We start from the raw sequence: 14,092 nt of genomic DNA on the forward strand, positions 1-14,092 counted from the left end.
AAAACAATAAAAACAATATACCAAAACACAATAAAACTAGGGCCGGGCCAAATGTAATGGGTACAGGTTAAAAGTGCTGATGTGACAGGTGGTATCTCGGATTTTAGGGTAAGTGCAGTGTGCGGGCAATCTCAGCTCTAACAAAGTGCTTCTGGGACATGTTGCTGGAGTTTTCCTATTCTGGAAAGGCACATCGGAACAGCCAAGTCTTCAAGTTCTTCCTAAAGACTGCCAACATAGGGGCCTGTCTGATATCTTTGGGGAGGGTGTTCCAGAGTCGGGGGGCTACCACAGAAAAGGCCCTGTCTCGCGTCCCCACCACACGCACCTTTTTATGTTACATAAACATTAAAATGTTTATGTAACATAAAAACAAAGATGAGTTAAAGATAAAAAAAGAAATTAAGAAGGGGGGGAAAACAAGCAATAAAAGGATATGGGGAGACAAAGGAAGACCCTATTCTATTATAGTTAAGCCATTAAACTCTTTCAATAAACTATCACTAATATTTTAATTCTACTATTTTTAAAACTCAAACCCATCATTCTTTGAATTGGTTCTCCCACTAGATTTGCTGTTCTCTAATATTTTAATTTACCTTAGTCTTCAACTAATCTTTGAACAAAAATACTTCATTTCTTTCTCTGTAATTAATGCAGATTTTGCTGTAGTCAGAGAATTCTATAGGCTTCTAAATCTGTAGCTTGAATGTAGATTTCTAAAGATTTGGGGAAGTTATTTTACATTTAAATGTTTTCAGTAACATTTAATTAGCTAACATTTTCTTCTCCCATTTTTAAAGCAAAATCTAACCGTGTGAAAACACTCTTCCTTGAAATGATCACATACTTAGCAGGGTATAGATAGAATTATTTATCTGGGGTAAGGGACTATTCCTTCACCTTTTAAAAGAAGGTTTATTTAGAACTTTAGTTGGTAAAATATACCATTTTCTGCATTTGCTCCTATATGTGGAATGTAAGTGAGTATATTTATCTCATATGGTATGAAATAAATTGTAGTGGTTAATGTATCTGAATTTGACTTCATTAACTTTGTTTCAAAATGTATGAAACATTTCTTTTTTGGTAATTATTCCATCACATTTCTAGTATGGAATAAGTGAAATGGAGGGAGATGTGGGTATTCTAGTGTGAATGATGCTTCTGTTATAAATGTATGTAGATTTCTTTAATCCAAATACCTACTTGTAGCATCTTTCCCCAGAATGACCATCTTGTCATTTACAAACTGATTAATTCTCCATTTATAAGTAGTAGTAGTAGAAGAAGTAAAAGAGAAAATCCTGGGTTAGATGGCAGCAGATTTATTCCAAATTGGGAATGGATTTTGGGGAGGTAAATATCCTTGGATTGGAAATCTATGTTTGGTTTATACTAATAGCTCCCATAAATGTTTCCCAAAGACATGTTGTTCTACATATTTATTTATTTATGACATTTATATGCTGCACTTCTCACCCCGAAGGGTGAAAAGTTGTACCATTCTTTAATTTGAGCTGTTTTTGTTGCTTGACAATGTATGTCTGGAATGCAAAGTTCACTTCTTTTGTTGTTTTCTGATAAAGCTTTTCATCAACTGTTGTATGGAGCTAATTAATTAATTAAATTTTTATTCTGCCATTATGGAACCCAAGGCAGCTTATCCCATACACATTTCATAATTTATGTTGTCAAATTTTCAACTAGTTCTCAATTGCAAGAGTCATGAGCATAAAATCACCATACTTACGGCTGTTATTTCCCCCCACCAAGATAATAAATCTTTTTCTCGGTTGTTAATTTTTTTCTCCATTTGTAATAACAGATTGCAGTATATTCTTTTATTCTTCTTAAATCTGGATTTGCCTTTATTGGCAAATAAATTGTTGGTATTCGATTCTCTCTGTTCTTCAGATTTTTTTCTGAGATGTTTATTCCAAAATGTTCTGAGATTTGAGATATTGATTTTGTAACTTGTAGCTTCACTACACATTGAGTATATGTAAAGTTTTTTCTGTGAATTGTTTTATGAACAGGTAAAGAACAATATCATCAGTATACAAAGGTATATTGGCTTCTCCATTACATGATTAATTCCTCTAATATTAAAGAAAATTGTTGAGGAATCTCAGGCATACCTGATCATGTTCCATGAGTCCATTTTAATATTTTATGGGTGATTATTGACTGTGGTTACTGATGGTTGACGCAAAAAATGATTTTGATTCTCTTTAAAGATTGATCCTCAAATTTAAGCTTCCATCAGCCTCATCTAAAGGATTTTACAGGAAGGATATTTCTGCCTGACAATTTGAAAAGCTGCTGTCAGCGCAGGTAATACTTCACTTCATATGTACTGATGACTTGTCTGTAAGACCATTTTATTTATTTATATACACACATGGACACATCATTTTTTGCTAGTGTTGCTGTCTTCTTTTTAAGAATTTGCATAAGTCAATGCAAACTGTACTTCTTTATGAAAAGAATAAATTCAGGAAGAAAAAAGTGGACAAGATCTGGAGGGTAATTCTCTACACACCATTCTTTAAAAAGGAGACTTTTGAATGCTATTTAAAATCTTCCAGTAGGCATGTAATTAACTGTTTGCATGTGATCAATTGTAAATCAGGCTTGTTTGTCAGGTGGTTTCAAAAGTAGAGGTAGTTGTAAGCTCATTATCAGTTAGACAGTGGCAAACAAAGAAGGATGTAGCAGTTTCTCTAATATTATGTTAATTGGCTCTTCACTCCGATGATGTTGGGAATTCACCAAAGTTATAAACATAAGACCTTAGTACATAACTAAAAGATTTTATCAGACAATTGAAGGACATTTGCTGTCTGTTTTTTTTCAAAGGGGTGGTAATCAAAGAGGCCAAAACATTACTGGTAAGCAGTTTTACTTACCTTTAGGGTTATACCCCACCTAGCCCAAAGCAATGTATCATGCTAATTTGCATCCATATATACATTGTGTTTAAAGACAGTAAATAAATATGACAAAAATAGTGGTCCATTATTCAAGAGCTTGATGTAATTTTAAAACAATATTGAAATAGAGTTCCTAATGAAAAGAGGACCTGAAGGAGTCGCTTTAAAAGAAAGTCCTTGAATAAGGAACAACTTCATATGCCAGTCTTATATGATCTCCCTTACTTCCTTTTTTCTGGTTACCAATTAGAGAAAAGATTTAATCAGTTTTGTGACAGCCTCCATTAAAAAAAAAGTGTACAGGAGTTGTTCCTGAATGAAAATCTAAATGTTTTAGATACTTATTCATCCAAATGAGTTTTTGGACCTCTTGCATCATTTACTCACAAAGTATTTCTAGTGTTACATTTGGAAATTTAAAGACTGGTCTGAAATAAATGATTTATTTCCTGAAATATGAAAGTGCTTACTATTAGCTTGTATTTCATTCCCTAAATAACTTGCTTTGATTAAAAAATTCAAAAATGCATAGCATGCATTCTAATTTTGCTGGCCTTTACTTATCCCAAATGCCTGCATGGTATTTTTTATCCAGTTTGAACTCTTTTTTTTTTTATCACTACGTTACTCCAAATTTAACACAGGATTTCTAGTCGAAGATATTTTTGGTGATTCTGTTCCATGCGTAGTGTTGATACTTCTGTCTGGAAGTCAAGTTATCCTATTGGAGGCAAGTTATTCTGATGCATTTATCAAGATCAAGTTTTACATGTTTGGACCATAAAGTATAACGGACAATATGAATTGCAGGTTGGTTTTTATTGATAATATGTTTGTGTTGTAATTGCCTGGAGAGTAATGCTTAGCTGCTGGTATGCATTAGTACTAGGACATGCCTGCATTCTGGTGGGCATCTCAGCTGGCCTTTTTTATGGGGATGTTCATTCCATTGAAAAAAGCTGTCATTAATTCATTGAACTACATCATCTGTGCCATGTTTCCTTTCTTGCCAAAGAAAAGGCGGTTTATATTTCCAGTGACAGCAAGCTAATTCCCCCTCTAGAAGAGAAGGCGGAGTTGTTTGAGGCTCATGTATCTACACTTCACTTTATCAGGGAGAATGAAGCTTTTTAGATGTAGATCAGACTCTTCTACGTGTAAGACATGGGATGACTTTAGGGAGAGTTCCAGTTTCCAAACCCAGGAATCAGACACTTGAATATGGTACAAAGAGAAGCAAAACTTGAAAGAACTGTGTTGTAAGTTTAGAGCAACACAAATAAAGAACAGCATACAGGCTTGCTGTCTTTTAAAAACAATGATCAATGTTATAACAAGAGGCTGAGAAGTCCACCATAGGCATCTTTTCTTAGGATTGGTGTTGGAACATATACTGCAAATAGTCTTCAGAATATTACAAGGGAGTATGAAGGAAGGAAAGCTTTAAGTAATTTGGGGCACAGGTTGGTTCACTTCTTCTTGATGAAGGACATGGTTCACAAAGGGAGAAAAATACCAGAAGTGAGCAACTGGCTGCATAGGCAATGCACTTTCTGCATTTTCAGGAAAAGGGCTTATGGTAAGAGATGGATTGCTCCTCACTGTAGTTGGTAAGAATATGTTTGCTAAGAGTCATACAAATCTGATCAGGAGGGTGTTGCATTAACTTACGTGAGAGATGACAGCAGTATTCCAAAGGGCAAGGAGATACTGATCACTGAGGACAACATCCTCAAGTTGGAGTGGGGAATTGGAGCAAGGATCCATTTGTAGGCAGAAAAATATATATCTAGAAATCGGCTGGAAAGAATAATGCACAGATTGACACAGTCTTAACACAGAAAGACAAATGTGATTTGATAGCTTTCACTGAAACTTAATGGATTGAGTCTCATGGTTAGAATGTAACAAGGGAGAGATACTATTCCGAAGAAATAGACTGAATAGGAAAAAAAATGTGTATCCTTGTGAGGAAATCTTTGACTTAAAGCAAGGAAAAATAAGTTGAGATAATATGGATAAAAAATAAAGGAGACTAAAGCTAAAGCGACATTCAGTATGGGGTCTTGAGTCCCTAAGCAAGACTGAAGATTTGAATGATCCAGTTATGTATTTTTAAATAAAGAGTTCTTCAGATTTTTTTCTGAGATGTTTATTCTAAAATATTCTGAGATTTGAGAGACAGATTTGTAACTTGTAGCTTCACTACACATTGAGTATATGTAAAGTTTCTTCCGTGGATTGTTTGATGAACTGGTAAAGAACAATATCATTAGTATTGTTGAAATGGCGATTTAAAAAAAAAGTAATAACAGACTTTAATCATCCTGATATTTAATGGAAGCCAAGCTCTGCTAGTGAATTCAAACTACAAGAAAAGAGACTCCATCTCTATTTCAAGAAGGATTTATTTACAGAAGAACTGTAAGAATGGAATAGATTGCCTTGGAGAATGATAGTTCCTTGGAGGAAGAACAAGGGTAGTATGTGAAGTCTTGCACAGTAAAGATAATTTGCTGTGCAAGCTCTTTTCAGAGAAAAACTTTTATCCCCACTTATATTTTTACTATCCTGACAGAGAAGATACCGAGCAAAGGTTCTCTCTGAACACATCAACAAAAAATTGGGCACATTGATCAGGAAACCAATATATCTTAAGAATGACAGTCTTTGAAATAAGTAAATAGGTCTTGAAATGAGTACATAAAAAACAAACAGACTGAATATGATTCTGCGCTGATTGGTTTCTCCAGATAAAAGTTATAATTGAGAGTACGTAGTGTGCATTATAACAAAGACATAAAACATGGTTCCTGTTTTCCAGGATGTTGTACCTGTGACTTGAATCCTTTAAGCTTACTGAGTGATGAAATTGTATGTTTTAATAGTTCCTTCAAATGCCACATGGCAAAGGGGGGGGGGGGGGATGGTAATTTCTAGTTTTCTTTAATCATTTCACTTTAATATCTAACTTTTCAGTTCAAGACATTTCCCTATACAGTTTTAAAGACTACCTTAAAAACAAGTGATAGGATAAGTAACTGAAACCAAAACAATAAAAAAAAACTTTTCAAATAAGCAAAGTCTTTATGGCATATCTAAAGTTAGAAGCAGGGTGCTTATTAATCTGATTAGTGAGTTCTTCCACAGTTTTATGGCCATTATCAAGAAAGTCCTGGATTGATTTGGGGTTTTGGTAATTTGAGTTGAATATTGCAGCTGAGGAGTGGGTCTTCAGTGCCCTGGAAGATTCAGGAGTCGGGCAGCATAGCATCTTTGTTAAAAGGGGTTCGAGGAAGGTGTCTTTATGGTTGAAATGGCATTCAAAGCAACATCTCGACTTCCTTCAAAACAAGGTTAGGTTCAAATCATTCCAGGCATTCATCTAGTCCATCAAGTCACAGTAACCCTTTCATTCACTAGCAGGATTATTCTGATTGGATCCTGGCTGATTGATACCTGCATGTCCTCAGATCACTCTGGATTTAATTTTGCCCCTAACTACTTAGCACAACTTGCCCATATTGCATTCAGAACAACTGCTTTGGAATGTAAATACTACATCAGCCTATTGAGAATACTTAATACTTGGATAACGAGTTTGGTTTATGATTCTACGATGAGACGGCGCGGATGATTTAGTGTAATTGCATTATTGATAGTTATGTTGATTTTGTTGTGATAGTGCCTATTGTAAACTGTTTTTATATGTTGTACACTGCCGTGAGTCGCCCTAGGGCTGAGAATGGCGGTCAACAAATGCAGTAAATAAATAAATAAATAAATAATAGAATATAATAGAGTGGACTCAATATTTGCTAAATTTGGTTCCAGGGCTCCAAGTGGATACTAAAATCTATAGATGTTCAAATCCCATTACATAAAATGGTGAACAACTCAAATGAATGCTGGAGAGGATCTGTGAAATGGCAGGAAACTACAGCAGGGTTTGCTTACACATCAGTATTGTCCTTAGCATGCAGAGAAATAAAACTTTGCATTTTCAGCCCCCCCCCCCCCAATATTTTGAGCCATGGTTGGTTGAATCCATGGATGCCAAGCCTATGGATTTGTGGGGAGGGATCCTGACTATGTGCATATTTTGCCTTGAAGTATTTACTATGTATACTATTGCTATAATCCCATCATTTCTTGGATGTGCTTTTTAAAGTTATGGTTAAAATTCCAGAGCATTTAAGAGAAATATACCCATGCGTATGCCAAGGAAACAATTTAAACTACAAAACTCAGTTTCCAGGGCTCATTCTGCGGTTTGTTGTATTCGCCAAAAATCTGATTCAAGAGACAAAAATTTTAAAAATAAACTCTAGTACACATTGGTTTACGTTTTTTGTGCATATACTTTAAAATGCCTTTTTGAGGTTGTTTTGAGAATAATCTAAATATATAGGAATCTTTGAATTGCAGGCAAAGTTTGGCTTTTCTACAAAAGGAAGTTGTCCTGGTGTGTTGCCAAGTAAAACGAGCAAAGCTTATTTATTCAGTTTCTTTAAACAGCAAGGTTCCCAATATCTCCTATATAACATTTAAGCATATACAAATTGTTGGCGTCCACGTTAGTCATAGGGAGCAGGTTGGTCTGAGGGCTAATTGACGTATTTTAGCAAAATGAATTAAGTGGCAAAATTGCTGTGTCAATTTTGAATTAGTCTCATAGCTTTTCATTGGATGCACACTGTGAAAACATGCTGTAATCTGGGGCTTATCTGGAGTCAGGCATTTGACTGCATTTTTATTTTAAATGAATTATTCCGTTTTTAAAGAATTTGCTTTATTAAAGAATTCAAAAGAACACAGTCATTGATAAGCTTGATGATTGCATAAACCAGAAAAACAAATTGGTTGACTTGTGAAATAATGAAATTACTTTTTAACTGCTGTCAATTAGTGTAACCTCTAACAGTTTTGAGATAGATTTGTTTAAATGTGAATGTTTCAGCATGGAAAGGAATAAATTAAAGCAAATAACGATTACAAAGTAAGACACAGTTTTGAGGGTGCCTCTGCTTAAGAAGGCAGTGGTCAGTTAAAACTTGCTAGCATCCCAATTTCATAGGGGGAAAAAGTAATATCCAGTCATCCTGTTGACTGGCATGCCAACTCTATGCTAATCACAAAATATTAACCCCATCCTCTTTAGCTCTGATGTTTTCTATTCCTGTGTAGCACCATAATGGAAAATGTATGTGGACCCCCTTTCATTCCAGACACGCTATGTTTGCATTTCCTGGCTTGCACATTTGATGCCCACACCAACACTCCTGGTGTATTTTTCTTATAAAGATAAGTGCAGACAAAAATGAGGTTTGGCTTAGAAAACAATTGCCTTTGTTTACCTTAATATAGAAGCATTGAGCTAATATTAAGGTGTCCTACTCAATATGACTTTTGTGTAAGTGCTTGACTTTCATGTATTTTGCTGGTGCACTGCTAGAGCAACTTTCATGTCTGGCTGTTGGTGTTCATACTGCACAAACGTAGTGCTTTAGTGCTAACAACAAGACATGCAAACAACAAGCTAACAACAAGCAGCTTCCAGTTTAAAATTTGGCGCAGCAGAGAAAGGTGAGAGAAACAAAAACAATTCTGCCTTTGTTTCAGTTGGAGAAGAGTTCTTAGATGTTTTGCTAGGGAATTTTCCCACCTAATAGGCTCAAGGTGGAATTTGAAACAGGAGCAAAGTGTATAGAAAGGCATGTGTGGGAGTCTTGAAGCCATCCAGATGTTTCAGTGTAACTACCAACATTCCACACCTTGAATATATTTACCAGGAACGTTAAAATTTGAAGCCCTGCAACATTTTGAGGGTTGTATATTTCCCGCACCCAGTATAGGTCTCTTGGCACAGTTCCAGGCTTTGGACCGTGTTATTAGAAATGCTATAATATCAAGGGAAATATTGGAAGAGAGAAAGAGGAAGAATAGCATAATGCTTAAATGCGAACTTTGAGATAAACATTATACAAATTGGATTTGAAGCACATATATTTACATACTTTGACCTTCGTTTCTTTCTCCACTCCAATCCCCCTAATGTGCATTTTCCTCTGGTTTAGAGAGATGTGTTGTTTTAATCTGTTTCTAAACTTTAATTTTTAACTGGAGTATCTTATAAGTCAACTGGGTTACTCATCCAGTCTTAGCAAGTAGATTCGTACTTGTTTCACATTAATGCAATTCGGTAGATCTGGAAAAATATTACATATCAGACATGACTGATACTTTTGAAAGCTTTTCAGACAAGCAGTTTTACACTCCCTTTTTATGCTGATGAACATTTTCCTCCTGCTCACTGGGAGTCTGTTGGTGGGATGAGAGACCCAAGCGGGAGTAATGAAAGCTGGCATAATTTAAAGTCATGTTGAATTTAGAGTAATTAACTGAGAAGTTATTCCCATGAAGGGGTATGTCCAAGACAAAAGTAGACCCATGTATAATGCACACTGGCAATTGTGCTGAACAATCATGTCAGTGTTCATGGGGCAGGGGGGACAAAGGGTGGTTATGTTTATGAGCACAGCATTGGTGTTCATTGTGCAGCTCTGTAGCCCTGTTGGATTCAAGCATGGGGGCCACAGATCAGTGAGAAAGGATATGGTTTGGTGCAGGACATCTCTGGTTCAGTCTTTCAGAATCTCCATTTTCAAATGAGAGAGATGAAGGAGAAAATCAGGGATTGTTTAACCAGTGAAAACAATAAGGTTAGATGGATGTGCTACAGCCCTACCTGGACAAGTTGTTGTCATGTCGGATGAGTATGTTTTGACTTATGCTAGCTGCGATGGTTTTCACTGGGAGAGAACTGTAGTTTCCTGAGGAGGTCAGTGGGTTCGTTTAGGTGACATAGAGAACTGGTAGGGTATACCTATAAAGGACCTTCTTGTTTGATTTTAACCTGTAGCAATGACAGGTATTCCAAAGATATTTTGCAACAAGCTGCTTGCAGGGAGCAAAAACTTTCCATTATATTGTAAAAGATTTCATGTGAAATTTATAGGTTGGGTTTTTGTTTTTATGCAGGAGCCTGTGTAACAAGCTCTCCATTTTGTGATATACATCTTCCTTTGCAACTCCTAAGAAATTTCTGACCAGGGAATTTTTTTGTTGGTATTAATGACTTATAATCTGAAATGAAAGTAGGAATGAAAGTTAGGATCACACATGTTTCTTGATCTCATTGATTTCCAGGGATATTTGTGTGATATTAAACAGCCTAAACAGGGGAGCACTTTGCTCTCCCATTCTGCTCCTTTCAGTTTTTAGTTAAATATTTTATTCTATCTAGCAGTGTTTAGAAGCATAGAAGAGTAAAACTGTCTCCCCTTCAGTAGTTAAATCAGCCAGTTTTGTTCTGCAGTCCCCACTTTGAGCTTTGATTGGGTCACCGCATTAAACTCCGGGTGAATTGTCAACATGAATAGGAAAAAACTGAAAGCAAAGCTGACCATCAGTAGAACAAGTTGGCTCGTCCCTAATTGACAGGTTTAGGCAGTTCTGTTTACTTTTGATGGATGCTAACAACTCTAGCAAATCTCACTGAGCCAATCTCATATTCTCACAGTCTGCAGATTTCATCAGACCTCATGTTCCATTTTTTTTTTAAAAAAAGATGCCTTTTAGCTCTGCTGTTGGTTTGAATGTTTGAACATCATGAAAGCTGACACAACAGTAAGTCATTAAAGAATTTTCTTTTTGGTCACTACCTACCTAAATCCAGACAGCATAGTGTTTGAGAAAGAATGAATAAAAAGATTGGGGTACATCCATATACAACAAAGTAGTCCTCTAAATAGGAAGGGAAAAACCTTATTAGGTCTTCATAGATTATGACCTGCATTTTGTATTATTCTAGGGAAGGGACCATCACCACTGCTTCCTATTGTTTTCTATTGCCAATTGCAAACAACAGCCAACTAGTCTCTTTCCCCAGTTGTTTTCTGGAGAAGTCTGCAAAGGTAGCCACATTTGCAACATCTCCAATCTCAAAAGTGATGTCAGCTCCTTTCTTAAAAGCCTTTAAACAGAGGTTAGAACAGCGGTGCCCAACTGTTCGGGACTCACAACTCATAAGAAACCCTGACCAAAGCACCCAGAGGACCAAAGGTTGGACACCATTGGGCTAGATGGTTTACTTGTCAGGGATGTTTTAGCAGCGGATTTCTTGTGATGGCTTAAGATACATGACTGTTGAAGTCTCCCCAATTTAGTGATTGATGGTTTTGTGGATAGTTTCTAGATTTGTTCATCCAAGGAGCTAGACTAGTGCAACCTAGAATGCCTATTTGGATGATTAATATTGAAAATCAACAGGAGGTCCAAGAAAACAAGCCAGACCCATTTTCACTGATATTTTTCCCTTGCCATGTGTACACATGACAGTTTTTGTCCTGCACCAGTCTTGAAACCAAACACAACATGTATCGGACAATCCAGTTTCATTCAAAGATGATGCCAATGGAATAGTACAAATTATATGCTATTGAAGAGTTTCCCAGCTGATAAGCTGTTAATATCCTAAACATCGAGTAGGCAGCTCCTACTTGCTCCTTATTTGTAAGAACAAAAGATGTTTAGAATGCTACCCCATATTTGCTGTAAACTAATGTTATCACTATCACAATTAAAGACGATCCTGTTTGTGATGAGCCAATAGCCATTGGGGTCTGCTCTGCCTTATTTTAGGGACACTCTCACAATCTATGTTTGAAACCTTTCACGCAGAGTTCTTATGATATAATTTCCTTTGTTGACATTTCATGTTTACATTTACACCTTTTAATACTGCATTCATTGTTTCTAAATATTTTCAGGTTTTAGATACCTAGAATTAAAGTTTTAACTTCAATGGCAAATTAGTCTGGTAAGGTAAAATTGTGTACATCAAGCCTTTACAACCACGGACTGCTTGCATATCCCTTCACACCTGCTGTTTTACGTCTACACAGGTCCTGATTCTTTTCATTGTTTTGAATCTAGTGTAGCTTTAGCGTATTCTACCACCCTGGTTCCAGTACATTGCTAGTGGAGCAATAACCTTTACTGTTTTTTCTGACCAGTGAAGTGGAGAGCAAAAGAAGAGAGCAGAGGCGAATGAAGCTGGGAGAACTAGGGAATGCAGTGCAGAAAACATTATGACATTGTATACATAGGGTGGAGCAGAGAAGTATAATAGTGCAAGGAGTCAGAGAAGTATGAAGTGGTAGAGAAGATTGAGGGACAGAGCATAAACTATGGGGCATGTGACAGCCTCCTTCAAAGGCCCATACTAGGTTAAGATACGAAGTATGTTTTCCATGAGTAAACAATGGATCAATAAAATGTTGATGCTCCTTGAGTGATATGGGTTGCACTTCCTTAATATGTGCCTTAATTGTGCATTTCAGTGCAGTGCGTGCTGCATATTGCCAACAAATGGATGGCTAGATGGATCATAGAATTGTAGAGTTGGACTTCCTGGGCCATCGCATCTGACTCCTAGCTCAGTGCAAGTTCTTCAGCCGAAGTATCTCCAGCAAGTATCCAGCCTCCTTTTGAAAACATCCAGAGGAGACCCCATTGCTTCTCTAGGCAATTGCTTTCAGTGCCAAACTGCTTGTACTGCCAAGAACTTCCTTCTAATGTTCAATCACAATCTGCTGTCCTGTAATTTCAAATCATTAGGCCAGGCCCTACCCTCTTGAACAGCACAGAACAGGCCTGTTTCTTCTTCGTTTCTGTCTCAGCCGTTGAGGTATTTAAAGAGCGTCATCATGTCTCCTTTCAGTCTTCTCTTTATCAAAATTAATATATCTGGCTCCTTCAACCTTTCCTCATATGTTTTGTTTTCCATACCTTTAATCATCCTCATTGCCCTTCTCTGAACCTGCTTCAACTTTTCTATGATTTTTTTTCTTTGCCTTCCTCTGCGAGAGAATAGGATTTCCTTGAGGCCTTTGAGCATGTGTTTGAATCTGGTTTTCCGAGTCATAGTCTAATGTGCAAACCAAATCTGCTGGCTCTCAAAAATGTTTTCATTTTGTAAAACCAGATGGGATTTATCACATGTGGTAAGTGTGCTTACTTATATTTTGTTATGTTCAAGTTATGGAAAGCTTCTGATCACCATTGCTTCCCTACTTTAATATATGGATGATTTGATGTAACAATTCTAGGGTATACTTGCAATAGCAAAATATAGGGTCCATTTCACGTGAACAGGATTGTACCTGCTGGTCACTGGGAAGGCTAATCACTGAGGAATTTCTGTGGCCTTTTTCTGAAACTTACTGGACTTCTGCACTAACTTCTAACCACAGTTTTTCTGTTTGTCTTCTCTAGTCTAGATGTAACAAGTGTAGTGTGTAGAGATTTGGTATCTATTTTTCTTGAAATATTTCACAGTCAGAAAGTGTCCATTTTATTTCTCGATGCTGCTACTCATCTGTTTTTATTTTTGCTAAAAGTGTGTGTGTGGGGGAGGAGGGGGAAACCTTGAACTTTCCCCTTAATGCAGATTGCCTGCCTTTTTGTTTGCCTGTGTTATGGTCACTCTTCCCCAAATCTCCTAGGAATGCTGAGCAAAACATATTTGTTGCTTTGCTGAGATGAGCTTTGGTCAGGGAATTTATGGAGGATGCTCTACTTTGAGAGCTGTGGGAAGTTTTACTCTAGCAGAGGAAAAAAAAGCCAAATATTGCCTCATTAATGGTTGACCTAGCAAGTTGTTTGTTCCGTCTCTGCAGATGGAACACAAATTTGCTTACATCATTTTTTGAGTTTGTTAATGATGCTGTTGGCACGCATACGGTAGTTTTGGGCCATTTTGGTTGCAGCCCTAACAACTGAGGAGGAAGGGAATTTGCTTTAGATGAAGACTTTTTCTTTTTCAAAAAGATCTACATGTATATTTTAAATGGATGTAATGCAATGATTACATTGCATTACATGTCAGCAATGCTTCTTTGTTGATGTTTTGGGAAATCATATTTATTTATTTATTTCGAGGTTTTATATACCGACCCTCTCACCTTTAAAGAGGGATTCGGACTGGTTCACAACATGTGTTAACATACAAAGAATATACAATAACAACTCAATGCCACTTCATAACACGATTAAAATATCAGCACTATACACATTAAAACATTATAGCATAT

General features: G+C 36.6%; 1 protein-coding gene across 1 annotated transcript in view; it reads left to right on the forward strand.

Moving 5' to 3' along the window:
* Window positions 1-14,092, forward strand: part of TSC22D1 (TSC22 domain family member 1) — a 76,691-nt gene that overhangs the window by 25,714 nt on the left and 36,885 nt on the right. The gene's annotated exons all lie outside the window — the stretch shown is intronic.

This window comes from Anolis sagrei, chromosome 3, assembly GCF_037176765.1.
Source record: "Anolis sagrei isolate rAnoSag1 chromosome 3, rAnoSag1.mat, whole genome shotgun sequence".
Classification (NCBI taxonomy): Eukaryota; Metazoa; Chordata; class Lepidosauria; order Squamata; family Dactyloidae; genus Anolis; species Anolis sagrei.